Source organism: Bubalus bubalis, chromosome 6 (assembly GCF_019923935.1).
Source record: "Bubalus bubalis isolate 160015118507 breed Murrah chromosome 6, NDDB_SH_1, whole genome shotgun sequence".
Classification (NCBI taxonomy): domain Eukaryota; kingdom Metazoa; phylum Chordata; class Mammalia; order Artiodactyla; family Bovidae; genus Bubalus; species Bubalus bubalis.
The window spans coordinates 6,423,460-6,440,407 of record NC_059162.1 but is presented as its reverse complement, the minus strand read 5'-3'; the positions used below and the strand labels follow the sequence as shown (position 1 = coordinate 6,440,407).

Here is a 16,948-nt window from a genome sequence, read left to right as displayed (position 1 = left end):
TACTTGGTAAGGAGCATGTACTAAAAGCACAAATGCACAAATAACATCTACACATAAATTAAGTAGTACAACTAAAATATTAAATTAAGAAGCACAATGCATGGGAGCCCTTATAATGAGCATCAAACAGCCTAAGTACACTGGGGTAGGTGACAGTGTGCAGGTTAAGCAGGGACTTGGTACCTGGGAGATGAGTCTACAGAGAGCAGATCTTTAGGTGTTAGCTGAAGTTGAGGATTAAGGAAAAATGAAGGGTGGCAAAACCTTGTGAGCAGGATGACTCAGCCAGCTCCTAAGAGCAAGGACCACGACAAATGATCAATTCTAGGGACAGGGTCAATATGACAAATAAGAAGGTGTGATGTGTGGGCAGGCCCACCAGCCCAGATCAGAGAGTGCACTTCTGGGATTTATGTGGGGAGGGAGGAGTGGGATAGAGCTGTTTAAATATTGTCTGCCTCACTCTCAGCATCTTCCCTTCTGGTGTGGAGCTAAGTGGGCCCAACTTAAGAGAGAGAATGAGCAAGGAAGTGGGCCTGGTACGGAGATATTTGTAGCTGGAAGGAATGCTAAGAGCAAAGGGGAGTGTTGCAGCGAGCCATGTAGGAGGGATGAACAAATCAGTTAGCTTGGCTGGAGAGGAAAAGTGTATCTCAAGGTGGAGAAGTTTGGATTTTATTAAACTGAATTGGGCAACATTGTAGTTACAGAGAAAGTAGGAAGAGAGGGAGACAATGAAAAACCAGGCTTCATGAAAACTATTTTAATGATTATAAAATGGATTAGAATTGTAGGGATGATGAACAATAAGAGACTGCAAGCAGTAAGATAAGGGAAGATACTGCCATCAGTTCTAAAGTATGAAAATAAAGCATCCAGAACCCTGGCTGGATTTGGGGCAGGACTGGTCATTGGGAGTTAGACTGAGATTCCTTCCTGGCCTATGCTGGTTTTTATTCCATTCCATGAATATTGTGCAAACAGAGGTTTCCAGAAAGGTCTCCTTTGTATTTGTCAACCAATCTGAGATTTGCAGAACTAGGTAAGCAACATAATGAAGAATCAGAATGCAAGCTCCAGGGATCCTTTGTGGCTCAAGAGGAGAGAGGCCTGAATCAAGCGTGAACACTTCAACTGCTTTGGAACAGGCTGCTGCTGCTGTTGCTAAGTCACTTCAGTCGTGTCTGACTCTGTGCGACCCCAAGAACTGCCGCCTACCAAGCTCCTCCATCCATGGGATTTTCCAGGCAAGAGTACTAGAGTGGGGTGCCATTGCCTTCTCTGTTGGAACAGGCAGGACTCTCTTAATCAGGATTTCTGCTTAGTAAGATGCTTGAAAATGCAATGGGAGAAAAGAGAAAATTTGGAAAGAAAATGGTATATACAAAGGGGTAAAAGTTAGACAGTGAGGAGAATAATTGTGGAATGGGAATGGAAATATACTTTGGAATGAAAGATAACAAGGATTACAGCCTCCCTCAGATCATAGGCATCTTGGAAAACTTCTGAGATGCTCTTAACTCCCACATAGCACTATTTGTTTTTCCCTGGATGTGGGGCAGCTGAAAGCAAGTCAATAATAAATTCTACACGATCAGTTCAGTTCAGTTCAGTCGCTCAGTCGTGTCCGACTCTTTGCGACCCCATGAATTGCAGCATGCCAGGCCTCCCTGTCCATTGAGTTCATTCAGACTCACGTCCATCGAGTCAGTGATGCCATCCAGCCATCTCATCCTCTGTCATCCCCTTCTCCTCCTGCCCCAATCCCTCCCAGCATCAGAGTCTTTTCCAATGAGTCAACTCTTCCATGAGGTGGCCAAAGTACAGCTTTAGCATCATTCCTTCCAAAGAAATCCCAGGGCTGATCTCCTTCATCACATAGAAAAATTCTACTGAAGCAGAAGATGATGAAATGTCAGATTCTCAGTGAAGTTAGCTTAGTGTAATAGAAAAGGCAGACCATAATGACTTGAAAATTACTTGAGTTCTAATTTCACCTGTGTCCTTGGTCATGTCACATCACCTTTCTGAATACTGGCCTTCACTTGATCTGTAAAATTAAGTTGGAAGATTTCTAATTTTAACATTCTATAATTCTGAGATTTATAATATTATAGAAGGAAAATATAATGCATTGATATTTTGCTTTCAACATAAAAAATGGGTTACTTTGTTTATTTTACTAAAAAAAAAAAAGTTTTGAGACTCATCACAAGTCCATTAAATGAAAGGATTTTAGCCTATGTCTTTGGGCTCTGGGGTACTATTTCCCTGTGACTCACAAGAATATTAAATGAACCAAAGAAATAGGGTAATTTAATTATTTTTTTGTTTTCAATTTTTAACTCTCTTTTCTTTATGGAGATATATCTTAATTTAATTTGATTCCAACTATCCTCAAGAATCTTGGTCAAGTCTAAAGTAGCTTTGGTTTCAGTCTAATTATTTCCAAATTGATTTCCTTCTTTTTAGCTGCTATGACCCAAGTTCAAGTTATTGGCCTTGATGTTACCATGGTAATGAGAGATGATATCACTGAATCCAGTCTCTGGCAATAGCCCCTGTACTAAGAGTTGGAGAGTATTCAAAGAAGATGTGAGCTTTGGGACTAACCACTAGAACATAAATGTTTTTCCTCTAAAATTTTCTACTTTAAAGTAAAATGTATTAAATCTATTGCCATGACATCTTTCTTTAAGCAATGTATTTTACAGAAACTCAATCTTGGTTCTTGCTCTTATCAGAGGGAAGCTGCCTCTGGTTTTTTTTAACATTTAAAGTGACACAAGCTATTGACTTGAAAGCCAGAACCTGTACACAGTGCCTAGATAACTTGGATTATCTTATTTAATCCTTACAACAGTCCTAGAAGATAGGTTGTTTTAAAAAGTCATTCTTATTTGCAGATAAAAAATTAAAGTACAGATATTTTAGGTAACATGTCCAAAGTCATATCTAGTAACTTGTGATGCTGGAATTTGAAACCAGGCATTTTGTTTCCACTGACCATAACCCATGTGTTTAACTACCTATGGTACTGTCTCTGGTGAAGGGAGATGCCCAGCAAGATGGTCTCCAAGTCAGCTGTGATTCACCAAGAACTCATACTCCTTGGCACCTTCTTGCTATGTGATACAGTATAAGAGTGACTCAGCAATAGAGAACAATTTTTAAATGCATTCAGAAATCTTCTGAAGGAGTCAAAGAACCCAGTAATTTGTGTTTTGTATATGAATTAATGCTTTCCCCAATCAGAAAGCTCTTACCCTAAAAGTCTTTTCATTTTCAGGACAGAAAATAACTGGCAGTCTTAATGGTGTGAGTGTGTGTGAATGTGTGTGTGTGTGTGTGTGTGTGTGTATGTGTATGTTTTATGAGGAGCTGCAACATGAAGAGGGAAGAGAGACTGAGTCTTTTTGGGGGAAGTTGAATGCCAATCACATTTAGAGTAGCCCAATATGGTTTTTCCTGTGGTCACGTATGGATGTGAGAGTTGGACTGTGAAGAAGGCTGAGAGCTGAAGAATTGATGCTTTTGAACTGTGGTGTTGGAGAAGACTCTTGAGAGTCCCTTGGACTGCAAGGAGATCCAACCAGTCCATTCTGAAGGAGATCAGCCCTGGGATTTCTTTGGAAGGAATGATGCTAAAGCTGAAACTCCAGTACTTTGGCCACCTCATGCGAAGAGTTGACTCATTGGAAAAGATTCTGATGCTGGGAGGGATTGGGGGCAGGAGGAGAAGGGGACAACAGAGGATGAGACGGCTGGATGGCATCACTGACTCGATGGACGTGAGTCTGGGTGAACTCCGGGAGTTGGTGATGGACAGGGAGGCCTGGCGTGCTGCGATTCATGGGGTCACAAAGAGTCGGACACGACTGAGCGACTGAACTGAACTGAACTGAATGTGCTTCTCTTCCCCATGCATTAGACAGGAAAAGAGGAGTATAGAATGCACGTGCAGACAGAATGCTGGTATGGGCTTCTAGAGGCCTAAGTACAATTCTCAGCTCTGCTATAAGTTGTGTACATAACCAAGGTTAATTCTCTTTGAACTTCAGTAGAGAATGGAATTAGCTGGAATGCAAGTTCCTTTTTATAACTAACACTCTCCCTTTTCCTTCTAGACACCCTTTCACTTTCAACAAAAATGATGGGGTGCTTAATCTTGAGTGAGGATAGGATTGAAAAACTGAGCCTTTTAATCAGCTTCCCACCTGGCCTCTTTTTAAAATTAAAAAAAAATTTTTAATATAAATTTATTTATTTTAATTGGAGGTTAATTACTTTACAATATTGTATTGGTTTTGCCATACATCAACATGAATCCACCATGGGTGTACACGTGTTCCCCATCCTGAACCTCATGGCAACTTTTAAAGTACCTCCCTGGTACTTTGTAGGTCAGGCTCACTCATCCGCATGTTGATGTTGGTGTGGACCTATTTGCTTCTCAAATTTTCAGTAAAGAGAGCAGTGAACTAAAAAGAGAACTTTGGTTCCAATTTCTAAGTTTGAGTAAGTCCCTTCCTATAATAAGGCTTTTTCCTCTCAACTGTACATAAGAAGTTTGACCATACGCTACTGTGAACTCTGTAAAGTTTCTCCTGTGATAACTGAATCTGTATTAACAGTACAGGGAGGTGCAAGAGATGTATCATTACAAATCTTCCCTTTAGAAGTGTTGAAGAGATGGGTTCTGATACTTTAGTTAACCACCCCAATACTTGGATGTGGGGTGTCAGTGATTTATTACCTAAGAATACATTTCAGTAAAAGATGTATAATGACTCATTCTAGAGCCCTATTATCTTGTATGTGGCCAGTTTGTTTAGGCTATTCACTTATCTTCTTGCCTTTAACTCTTTCCAACTTGTGTTCACCCTCTACATTGCCACCAACCCTCCCTCTGTAAATACTAGTCTGATCGTGTTACTTTCATTATTAAAATCTTTCAGTAATTCACCATTATCTATAAGGTGCCCTTCCCTGGTGGCTCAGTCTGTAAAGAATCTGCCTGCAATGCAAGAGACTGCCTGAAATGCAGGAGACCCAGATTCAATCCCTGGGTCAGGAAGATCCCCTGGAGGAGGAAACGACAACCTACTTCAGTATTCTTTCCTGGAAAATCCCATGGACATAGGAGACTGGTGGGCTACAGTCCATGGGGATGTAAGAGTTGGACACAACTTAGTGGCTAAACCACCACTGCTGTAAAGTAGACGTATTCATGTTCTTGGGCTGCCATAGCAAAATAGCAGAGACTGGGTGGCTTAAGGAAGAGAAATTTGTTTTCTCACAGTTCTGGATACTGGGAGTCCTAGATCAGGGTGCCAGCATGGTCAGCTTCTGGTGAGAGCCCTCTTCTTGCCTTGCAGATAGATGGTTTTCTTGCTGTGTACTCCTCATGGCCTTCCTTGGTGCATGCCAGGGGTCAGATCTCTCTTTCTTTTCTTAAAAGGCCAACAATCCTAGTAGATTAGTATCCTCCTTCATGACCTCATTTAACCTAAATTACCCACTAAAAGGGCTTCCAAGGTGGCTCTCCTGCCAATCTAAGAGACACAGGAGACACAGATTTGATCTCTGAAGATCCCCTGGAGGAGGAAATGGCAATTCCCTTCAGTATTCTTGCCTGGAGGGCTACAGTCCATGGGGTCACAAAGAGATGGACATAACTGAGTGACTAGGCACAGAACAGCATCCCCTAAAAACCTTATGGTCACAACAGACATATTCCAGGTGAGAGCTTTTAGCTCTAGCATACAAATTTTGGGAAGACACAACTCAGTCCACAGCAGTAGGGTTCAAATTCTTTAACAAAAAAGAGTTTATTTTTTTTTTTCATCAAAAAAGACCCTTAACTATCCACTTTAATTTAGCTTTATATCGTATCATTTCCTTTTTTGCACTGAAATATTCACCATTTTTGTAATCAACTATTATTTGTCACTTCTCTGTACATGTTACTTAAATTAGTTTTCATATATGTAAAATGGGAACAACCCAAATACCCACATTCTCTGATAGTTAAAAACTTAACAGGAATGTTGTTAATTTTCAGAGCTGAGTTTAAAGTCCCTTTTAGAGAAGGAACTCTCCTAACTTAAGACCCACATTATTATGGAAGGAATTATTTTGAGGATGAGCCCCCAGACATAACTTGGATGGGCTTGAGTGAAACAAGTGTTGGGGGAGTATGTAATTTCCTCGGTTCTGTCTCATGGAAGCAAAGATTTGAAATGGCGGGCCAGTGTTACAGTTCTGTTACAGCTCAGTTTTATTAAGCAAAGGATAAGGCGTGAGGATGGGCTGACCCCAAATGAGGGGCCTCAATCCATCTTGGCTTCCTCTTTTTATTCCTTTGTCTCCTCTAGGCTGAGCCGGACCTATGCAAATTGGGCTAACCAAGAAGCGGGCGTGCTTGATTCGCCTGAAGGTCTCACTCCAGTCTGCAGGTTTTCTTTTGTTTCATTTCTGCAGGCTTTTCCCTTTCTTTGTCTTTTAGGCATTGCCATTTTGGACTCCTTTTTCCTATTCTAACTACCTAACGCAAGGATTGCTGAACCTTAAGAAATGAAAAGGATTTTGAGGCATTGAGGATAAAAATTAAAGGAAGAAAAGGAATTAAAGGAGAGAGAAGAGGTATCAATAGCAGGTATGAAGACCAGTCCTGGGACTGAGGGATTTCCCAGGCTTCCTGTTCCTGATTTCCAAGATTTTCTCCAGATTTCACAGAAATTTCTCAGATTTTCTGTCCCTACCAACATAGAAAAGTCCCAGGCAACTGGGACAAGTTGGTCATCCTAGAGCCATGGCAGGAGTTAGTACCTAAAGAGAATGTAGTGTAAGCTCTCACAGTTGGCTTTTTTGTTATTATTGTTTTGTAATGCAAGTGTCTTACATATGCTTTGATTGCTGAGGCACCCATTTGAAAGAGGCAACCACATAACTAGATAAAGGGCTAGGCTGTCTTCTCTCACTGAAGTTCCTTTTAGAGATCTTGATTGATTTCAATGCGTTTTCCAGGTGGCAGAGTGGTAAAGAATCTGCCTGACAATGGCCAGGAGGTGAGGGTTGGATTGCTGGGTTAGGAAGATCTCCTGGAGTAGGAAATGGCAACTCACTCCAGTGTTCTTGCCTGGAAAATTCCTTGGACAGAGGAGTGTGGTGGGCTACAGTCCATAGGGTCAAAAATAATCAGACGTGACTGAGCATGCATGCACATTGATTCAATAATTGACCATCTGGGCTACTCAGTTTTTTTTTTTTTTTTCCTTGTCATGCTTGAAAAATCAAAGTTTAAAATTCACTAACTGTGAACCCACCATCAATCCCAATCCCAAATTTTCTCTCTCTTTCTCCATGACCTTGCTATGTGGCCTCAGATGTGCTCTGTAATACTCAGGTTTATAAGTAATAGAACTGCACTTAAAGAAAAAAAAGTTTCCTGATGGTTATTGATGGAGGGCATCTTACAACGATAGTAAGAACTACCCAGCTGGTCCAATCACATCACTGATTACTGATAGGCTGAGACCAGCACAAAACAATTAGCATAGTTGACAGGATTGCATGATTGCCCTTCAGTTAACTGAGGAGAATGCCCTTTACCTGTAACCTGCTTACTAACCACCTAACCCAGGCAGGTAACTCCATCTGGGAGAAGAGCGCTGCTTACTGGGTGTCTGCTGTGCTCCTCTGTGCTTTTACATGTTCTCTCTGTCATGTGTTGCCTGTGGAATCCAATCTGCAAAAGTCACACCTGCCACAGTAATCTAATGATCACCCCAGATCCGCATGATCAAGACCATATGGTCTGAAACTCCTCGATTGACTATTAATGTGGATAAGTGTCCTCTGCCCCTCAGGGACAGGGAGCAGAGGAGGGTGGGTTGGATTGCAAAGCTATTGTCACTGCCCATGGAGAGGATCTGGGCAAAAGGCATGAGGAGAAGATTCTCATAGGTAAGTAGGATGGGAGACCTCCACCCGCAACGACTGAGTCACATTATATGTCCTAGTGTTACTGAGTCCAAGCTTGCCCTGCTCACTGCACAGGCCAATGAATTTGAGAGATGAAGTGTTGATGCAAGGAATATGACTTTATTTAGAAACCTGGCTTACTGAGAAGATGGCAGACTCATGTCTCAAAGTAACCATCTTGTTGGGGTCTGGATGCCAGGTTCTTTTATAGATTCAGAGAGAGAAGCAATGAGGAACTAAAGTCAAGAGGGAGAATAGAGAGGGAGAGGCAGTGAGGAAGTAACATGAAAAGAATCTTCAGTCTTGCAAAACATCTCCAGGAAGGACAAGCCTTTGGAAGGAGTGTGTTAATATCTTTTTGTAGTCATTCACAGGTGGGCAAGGTCAGATTATCTCTCTATGAGCTGAAAAAAGGTTCTTTAATTTAATAGGCAGAGGGCAGGGTCCTTTGAGGTAGCCCATTATGTATGATTATAATAACAAAAGCAACGAAAAGAAAGTTAGAGAAACAGTTCCAACATGGAGTCAGAATTGGCTTCTTCTCTGTGATACTAGCCCAGAAGAGTGAAATAGCCTTGCAATCAGGAACCTAAGGCAGCATGAAAATGTAACAGAGGTCTCTGGTTTCTGTGTCATGACTTCATTCTACTGTCACTCTTCATCTGCTGATCCGATGGGATACTGTGGGCCCAATCCCTGGTGTGATATTACTGTATACCTCAGTAGCATAGATAAGCCCCAATCCTGGGAATCCAGAGAAAGAAAAGTGGCCACCTGTAAAGAGGGCTTATCGTGACATCATCCAAGATTGTCCAGTAACTATATAAGATAAAGTTAACAGGATAAAATCAGAAATCAGAAACTAATATAAAAATCTGCATTAATTGAAATTCGGACCTTTCTTAAAGATTTTATGCAGCAGGAAAGAGAGGGGGAATTAGCTGGCTATTTTGGGGTGGTGGTGGTGGTGATTTGTTTGTTACGAGCTCTGAATTATTATTCACAACTGCCAGAATGTATCAACTAGCCAGTATCTCTAAAGCCTCTAAATTTTATAACTTCAAAAAACCCATCTAGGCTATTATACTTACAGTCTCTGAGATACCAGAGACCTTTAGCAACGCTCCCCCTCAACCCCCCCGACCCCCCCACCCTGGCTTTCCCTTGAACAGTACAAAACTAAGAAACACACCTCAAGAGGCAACCCTGATGCTAAGGGAAAAGCTGATGGTGTTATCAAGGCCTCTAGGTGGAGCAGGAGGAAAAATGAAAGTTGCTCAGTTGTGTCTAACTCTTTGTGACACCATGGACTATATGATCCTTGGAATTCTCCAGGCCAGGATACTGGAGTGGGTAGCCTTCCCCTTCTCCAGGGGATCTTCCCAACCCAGGGATTGAAACCAGGTCTCCCACATTGCAGACAGATTCTTTACCATCTGAGCCACAAGGGAAGCCCAAGTATACTGGAGTGGGTAGCCTTTCCCTTCTCCAGCAGATCTTCCTGACCCAGGAGTCAAACCAGGGTCTCCTGCATTGCAGGAGGATTCTTTACCAAGTGAGCTATCAGGGGAGGAGGGAAATGAGAAAGCAAAGCCCCTAAGAGCCACTAATATTTGTGCTAGAGCCCTCCCTCTCCTCACTTGGATATTTATTGCCTGGCATGCGCCAATCCTTTCATAACAATGCTAAGTCACTTCAGTTGTGTCTGACTCTGTGTGACCCCATAGATGGCAGCCCACCAGGCTCCCCCGTCCCTGAGATTCTCCAGGCAAGAACACTGGAGTGGGTTGCCACTTCCTTCTCCAATGCATGAAGGTGAAAAGTGAAAGTGAAGTCGCTTAGTCATGTCCGACTCGTTGCAGCCCCATGGATTGCAGCCTACCAGGCTCCTCCGCCCATGGGATTTTCCAGGCAAGAGTACTGGAGTGGGGTGCCATTGCCTTCTCCATTCATAACAATAATCACTGCTAAAGCTCACAGGGAATGGAAAACTTAAAGATGAAGCCCATCTTCTATTGCACAAAATTGGCATGAACCAGTTTGGTTCAATTTGGTTTATCATTTCTATATTCATAGTGAGCCCTTCTTCATTTCCAATGCTGAAAAGGCCCCAGTTGACCTTGTGTTCAGAGAATCATTTTTACAGGGTACTCCCGTCATCACAGAGAATCCCTAGTACATTTTATTGGAACTGCCAAAACCACCAGAAAAGCACCAAAACTCCTAAGAGAAAACTTATATTTTTTTCTCAGTTCCTTGAGAATGTAAATCTTATCATGTCTTTGAGATGTAAACACCCCAGGAAGTAATTAAAACTCTCTTGAAATTGAAGGGGGAAAAAGAGGGAAAGAGGTTTTTTAAAATACAAACTGCTAAAAGGCCTCTCTTGCCCAAATCCTAAACCACAGTCTCCTTTAGATTGGTCAAGAACAGATAACAAATCTTAAAAGTCTTTTCCATTAACAAGACACCATTGAAAGCATTGATTATATTACCAAGGCTTTGTTTGGGTTGTCATTTTTCAGAGAGACATGCATAGACCAAGATATGACCAGACAGCTTTTAGGATCTAAGGTTGACTTCATTGAGTCATAAAGCCCCTTAGAAAAACAGCCTGGTTCATTGCTTACAGGGTTCCCAGCAGCCTTACCAGGTGAATGAGGAAGGTCACTTCCTGGCAGGTGCAAGAAACTCAGGGTATTTGGGGGACCCTGAGAATAGAGAAATTTATCTGGGTATTGTGGATGAGTCTGATAGCAACCCTTATATTGGCTTTCTAGTCTCAAGGGACATTTAAAAATCTAACCTGAAAAATTTCAACAAAGCAGAATAAAAGAGCCTATATGGTCAAAAGCTATTCTTGCTGTTCAGTTCAGTTCAGTTCACTCAGTTGTATCTGACTCTTTGCGACCCCATGGACTGCAGCACACCAGGCCTCCCTGTTCATCACCAACTCCCAGAGTTTACTCAAACTCATGTCCATTGAGTCAGTGATGCCATCCAACCATCTCATCCTCTGTCGTCTACTTCTCCTCCCGCCTTAAATCTTTCCCAGTATCAGGGTCTTTTCCAATGAGTCAGTTCTTCGCATCAGGTGGCAAAGTATTGAAGTTTTAGCTTACTGTACTTATGTAAATTAACAGGCCAATGTTATTGGAAGCTAAACTTATTTTGCAAACAAAGTAGTCCTACTGTGGTTATCTTTGATAAATATACATCTGGAGACAAAACTTACATTTCAGTAGAAAGTATAAGGCACATTTGTGGACATCAGATTTTACTTCTGGTCATTGTCTTGAGGTTTTGTTGTCTACCTGTAAATGAGACTGGATCCTGAATTCTTCTAGTTCCCTCCAATATTTCATTACCACTCTCCAAACTAATTTTTCTCATTTTTTCTCCCAACCTTTAGACTTGGAATTATTAAAAAGCTAAAACTGTCTTTTCTCCAGAGTCATGCAAGGTAAACTTGAACCATGTGATATCAACTTCAGAGCATCCTCCACAATAGTTCATCTATGAACAATATTTATGGTTGTTGCTGTGTGGAGCTCTCAGAAAAATCACTGGAGAGATTCAAACTGCAAATCAGAAAAATCTATCAAACTGTCACTTCCTGTCCTCACTCCATCTGAAAATTCTTCAACTCAGACATCTAAAAATCTTCTTGACTCCCTGCCTTCAGAACTCAAAAGCTGGGATTATGGTCTGCTCCAATCATCTAACTATTGTTTTCCTTTTATTTCCATAGAAACCCCTCTTATTAAATAACCTGAAGCCGGGACTTTCCTGGTGATCCAGTGGCTAAGACTCTGAGCTCCCAATGCAGGGAGCCTGGGTTCAGTCCCTGGTCAGGGAACTAGATCCCACATGCCACAGTCAAGAGTTCACATGCCTCAACTAAAGATCTTGCATGCAGCGAGGAAGATCCTGCGTGCTGCAGCCAAGACCTGGCACAACCAAATAAATGAGTATTTAAAAATAACCTGAAGCAAATACTCCATATGTCTAATTTTGGGAGGCCACCTGCATCACTGCCTCCTGAAATGAGACGCAACCTTAACGAAACTACTTATTCTTGGAACTAAGACAGTGGTTCAATGAAATAAGGAGTCATCCACCAACTCAGGACTGGTTCAGACCTACTTACCCCAGAAGACCCAAGATGCTAAAATAGTCCACAATGTTACTCAAATCTTTGATTAGATTCCTAGGGCCCCTAAAATCACTAAGTTAGTTTTCATGGCTGAATATTTTCAAGTTTGGAACAGACTGGATTTCAGGCTATTGCCTGTATAACCATTATAGAATTTGCTATTGTAATCTATTTAGATGTGTATTTTCTGAGTTATAGCATACTTCTTGACCCACTCCAGTGTTCTTGCCTAGAGAATCCCAGGGACAGGGGAGCCTGGTGGGCTGCCGTCTATGGGGTCGCACAGAGCCGGACATGACTGAAGCAACTTAGCAGCAGCAGCATACTTCTTGACTTTACTTGACCTTACTCTTCTTTTTTTTTTTTTTTTTTTAATTTTATTTTATTTTTAAACTTTACATAACTGTATTAGATTTGCCAAATATCAAAATGAATCCGCCACAGGTATACATGTGTTCCCCATCCTGAACCCTCCTCCCTCCTCCCTCCCCATTCCATCCCTCTGGGTCATCCCAGTGCACCAGCCCCAAGCATCCAGTATCGTGCATCGAACCTGGACTGGCAACTCATTTCATACATGATATTTTACATGTTTCAATGCCATTCTCCCCAATCTTCCCACCCTCTCCCTCTCCCACAGAGTCCATAAGACTGTTCTATACATCAGCGTCTCTTTTGCTTTCTCGCTTCTTGACTTTCAACATATCTACTACCCAGGCAGTTAGTGTCCTCACCATTGACCCTGATGTTTTGGCATCACAGGATGAATTGTAGTTTAAGTCCTAACAGGTGTGTATGTGCATGGGTGTGTAATGGAAGTGTGAGGTGATATCTCAGTATGGCTTTGATTTACATTTATCAGATGATTAGTAATGCTGACCATCTTTTCATATGCTATTGGCCATCTATATCTCTTCTTTGGAAAACATGTCTATTCAGGTCTTCTGCCCATTTTTTAACTGGGCTGTTTGTTTTTCTATACTGACTTGTATGAGGTGTTTATATGTTTTGGATATAAACCCTTTCTCAGCAGTATCATTTTCAAATATTTTCTCCCATTCAGTAGGTTGCCCTTTCATTTTGTTGATGGCTTCCTTTGCTGTGAAAACCTTTTAATTTTTATTAGGTTTCACTTACGTACTTTTGCTTTTGTTTCCTTTGCCTTAGGCATGCATGCTAAGTCACTTCAGCCGTGTCTGACTCTTCGGACTGTATCCCACCAGGCTCCTCTGTCCATGGGATTCTCTAGGTAAGAATACTGGAATGGATTGCCATGCCCTCCTCCAGGAGATCTTGACCAAGGGATCAAACCTGAGTCCCTTGCATCTCCTGCTTTGGCAGGCAGGTTCTTTACCACTAGCATCAACTGGGAAGCCCTTAGGAGACTGATCCAAAAAGATTTTGATATGACTTATGTCAAAGAGTGTTGTGCCTATGTTTGCTTCTAGGATTTTTAAGATTTCTGGTCTTCTGTTTAGATCTTTAATCCATTCTGTTTATATTTGTATATGACATGAAAAAAAGTTATAATTTCATTATTTAACATGTAGTTATCCAGTTTACCCAGCACCACTTATTGAAGAGACTGTCCTTTCCTGATCCAGCAATTCCACTCCAGGGCATATATCCAAAGAAAACAAAAACTCTAATTTGAAAAGATTTATGTACCCCAATGCTCATAGCAGCAATATTTATAATAGCAAGTTATATCAGCGACCTATGTTCACTGACCAGTGAATGGATATAGAATATATGGTAAATGTATACAATGGATTATTGTAATAGAAAGTGTTAGTCCCTCAGTCATGTCTGACTCTTTGCGACCCCATGGATTGTAGCCCATCAGGCTCCTCCATCCATGGAATTCTCCAGGCAGGAATACTGGAGTGGGTAGCCATTCCCTTCTCCAGGGTCTCCTGCATTGCAGGTCTCCTTTATTATCTAGGACACCAGGGAAGCCCCGATAGATTATTACTCAAAGATAAAATTTGCAACTACAAAGACAGATCTGGAGGGTATTATGCTTAGTAAAATAAATCAGACACAGAAAGACGAACACTGTATGGTATCACTTACATGTGGAAACTGAAAAATAAGACAAGTGAATGACTGTAACAAAACAGAAACAAATTCACAGATATAGAGAATAGACTTGTGGTTACCAAATAGAGAGAAAGGGAAAAGGCATCATGCTGCTGCTAAGTCGCTTCAGTCGTGTCCGACTCTGTGCGACCCCATAGACGGCAGCCCACCAGGCTCCCCCGTCCCTGGGATTCTCCAGGCAAGAACACTGGAGTGGGCTGCCATTGCCTTCTCCAATGCATGAAAGTGAAAAGTGAAAGCGAAGCCGCTCAGTCCTGTCCGACTTGCAGCGACCCCAAGGACTGCAGCGTAAGGGGCTCCTCTGTCCATGGGATTTTCCAGGCAAGAGTACTGGAGCGGGGTGCCATTGCCTTCTCCAAAAGGCATCGTAGGGGTAAGAAATTAAGAGGTACATGCTACAATATGTAAAATAAATAAGCTACAAAAATACATTGTACAGCACAGGAAATATAGTCAACTTTTATAATAATTTTAAATAGAGTACAATCTATAAAAACACTGAATTGCTATGTTGTGGACCTGAAACTAATATAATATTGTAAATCAAGTATACTTCAATTATTAATAAAAAAAGAATGAATCAATGAAACTTTAGGTCTCCACAGTCAACTCAAATAGAAGTGGAACCCCAAGTTTATATGCTCCCTCTCTCTCTACCTGTGAGCTTGTTGTGTGGCCCCAAGTCTTGTAAGCAATAAACCTCCATTTTTTTCAATGCTTCCTGCTGTTTATCACTTAACAGCATTTTTCAATCATTATCAGAACCGCAAGTGTTGGTCCAACCACAACACTGGTTATTGCTAGGTTGAGACAATCACTAAAGAGTGAAAAAGATAACAGAGAAGCCTTTAAGAACAGAGATACCTAATTTCTAATTTTAAGCTCTTTGCTAAACTGCACTTTAACTCTTCTTCCACCAATATTGTCCCAAACTTTTAGTGAAATTTTGTATACTCCCAACTTTGAGTCAATAGGATTATGGGAAATGAAAGCTCTGGGATGGTAGAGAGGGCACAGTGATACAGAAAAGAGAAGTACATGGAAAAAGAAAGCAATGGATGGAGAGCAATAATTTATTGTATTATTTTGTGATCATAGTGAAATAATGAATCTAGGCAGTGATTATCAATGGCAGCTAAACTTCTTACATAAAGGGTTGGTGAAATTTTTTGTAATGGATGGATCACATTCACAACCTCCAAACCCAGTGATTTTTCTTAGCATCACAAAAAGTAGTTTCTAGACATTATGAGTTCCCAGGATGATGCAGTCAGACATATACAGCATTATGAAGGAAGTGATCCTACACTTTCAAAAAATAATCAGAATCTGATCATGCCTCTGAAACTTTCAACTTACTGGAAGCACAGTGGCTAAAAGATCTTGTTAACACCACTGAGAAGCAGTTAGCTTTAGAGATTCCAAAGCGGAAAACTGTAATAGGACAAATGACCCACTTATTCAATAAATAAATGTCACTAAAAAGAAAAAAAAGAGGGAAAGGTAACCCCCAAAACAAAAGAGATTTAAGAAACATTGTCATCAAAAGTGGGGCTTCCTAGGCGGCTCAGTGGCAAAGAATTCACCTGTCAATTCAGGAAATGCAGAAGATGCAGGTTCAATCCCTGGGTTGGAAAGATCCCCTGGAGGAGGAAATGGTAACCAACTCCAGTATTTTTTTTTTTTAAGTTGAAAGCTTACTTATTTTTTAACTGGAGGAAAATGGCTTTACCATGTTGTGATGGTTTCTGCCATACAACAATGCAAATCAGCCATAATTATAGATATATTGCCTCCCTCCGCTCCCCCTATTCCACCCCTTTAGATCATCAAAGTGCCAGGTTGGGCTCCCTGTGTTATATAGCAAGTTCTCACTAGCTATCTATTTTGCACATGGTTGTATATATTTGTCTATGCTACTTTCTCCATTTGTCCCACTCTCTCCTTCCCCTACTGTGTCGCAAGTCCATTCTCCATATCCGTGTCTCCATTCCTTCTCTGCAAATAGGTTCATCAATATCATTTTTCTAGATTCCACATGTATGTGTTAATATACAATATCTTTTTCTCTTTCTGAATTACTTCACTCTGTATAACAGGCTCTAGTGAGGTGGACGAACCATTCCAGTTTCATTATGTGGAAAGCTCATGGACAGGAGAGTCTGGAGGGCTCCAGTCCGTGGAGTCACAAAGAGATGGACACAACGGAGCGGCTGAGTATGCACACACATACCATCAAAAGCAATGTGTGGGCTATTTAAATCTTGATTGTCATAAACCAACTGTATAAGAAAATTATGATTAGGGGAATGTGGAGAGCATTGGGTACTTAATTACATCATCAAGAAATGTCATTAAGGAATTATCTTTTGATGTGATAATATTACTGTGGTATGTAAAAGAGACGTCTTTATCTTTTAGAAGTGCATACTGTTTTATTTAACTAGCGCTATATAACAAATTATCACACACTTAGAGGTTTAAAACAATACACGCTTATGATCTCAGTTTCTGTGGGTCAAATATGAATACAGCTTTGCTGTTTTCTCTGAAAGGCTACATTGAGGGTGTTCACCAGGGCTAGAATCTCACTTCAGTCTCTCCGGGGGTAAGGTCTTATTTCCAAGCTTATGTAATCATTGTCAAAAGTCAGTTCCTGGCAAGGAATAAGACTGAGGGTCTTAGTGTCCTACTGGCGGTCAG

The 16,948-nt window shown here is 41.2% G+C and overlaps 1 long non-coding RNA gene across 1 annotated transcript; it reads left to right on the top strand.

Moving 5' to 3' along the window:
- Positions 1-7,151: 7,151 nt before the first annotated feature.
- On the top strand, positions 7,152-16,665 carry LOC123334218. Its single transcript, XR_006552049.2, has 3 exons — positions 7,152-7,968; positions 13,310-13,391; positions 16,345-16,665. It is a non-coding gene; the product is annotated as an uncharacterized LOC123334218 (long non-coding RNA).
- The last annotated feature ends 283 nt before the right edge of the window (positions 16,666-16,948 follow it).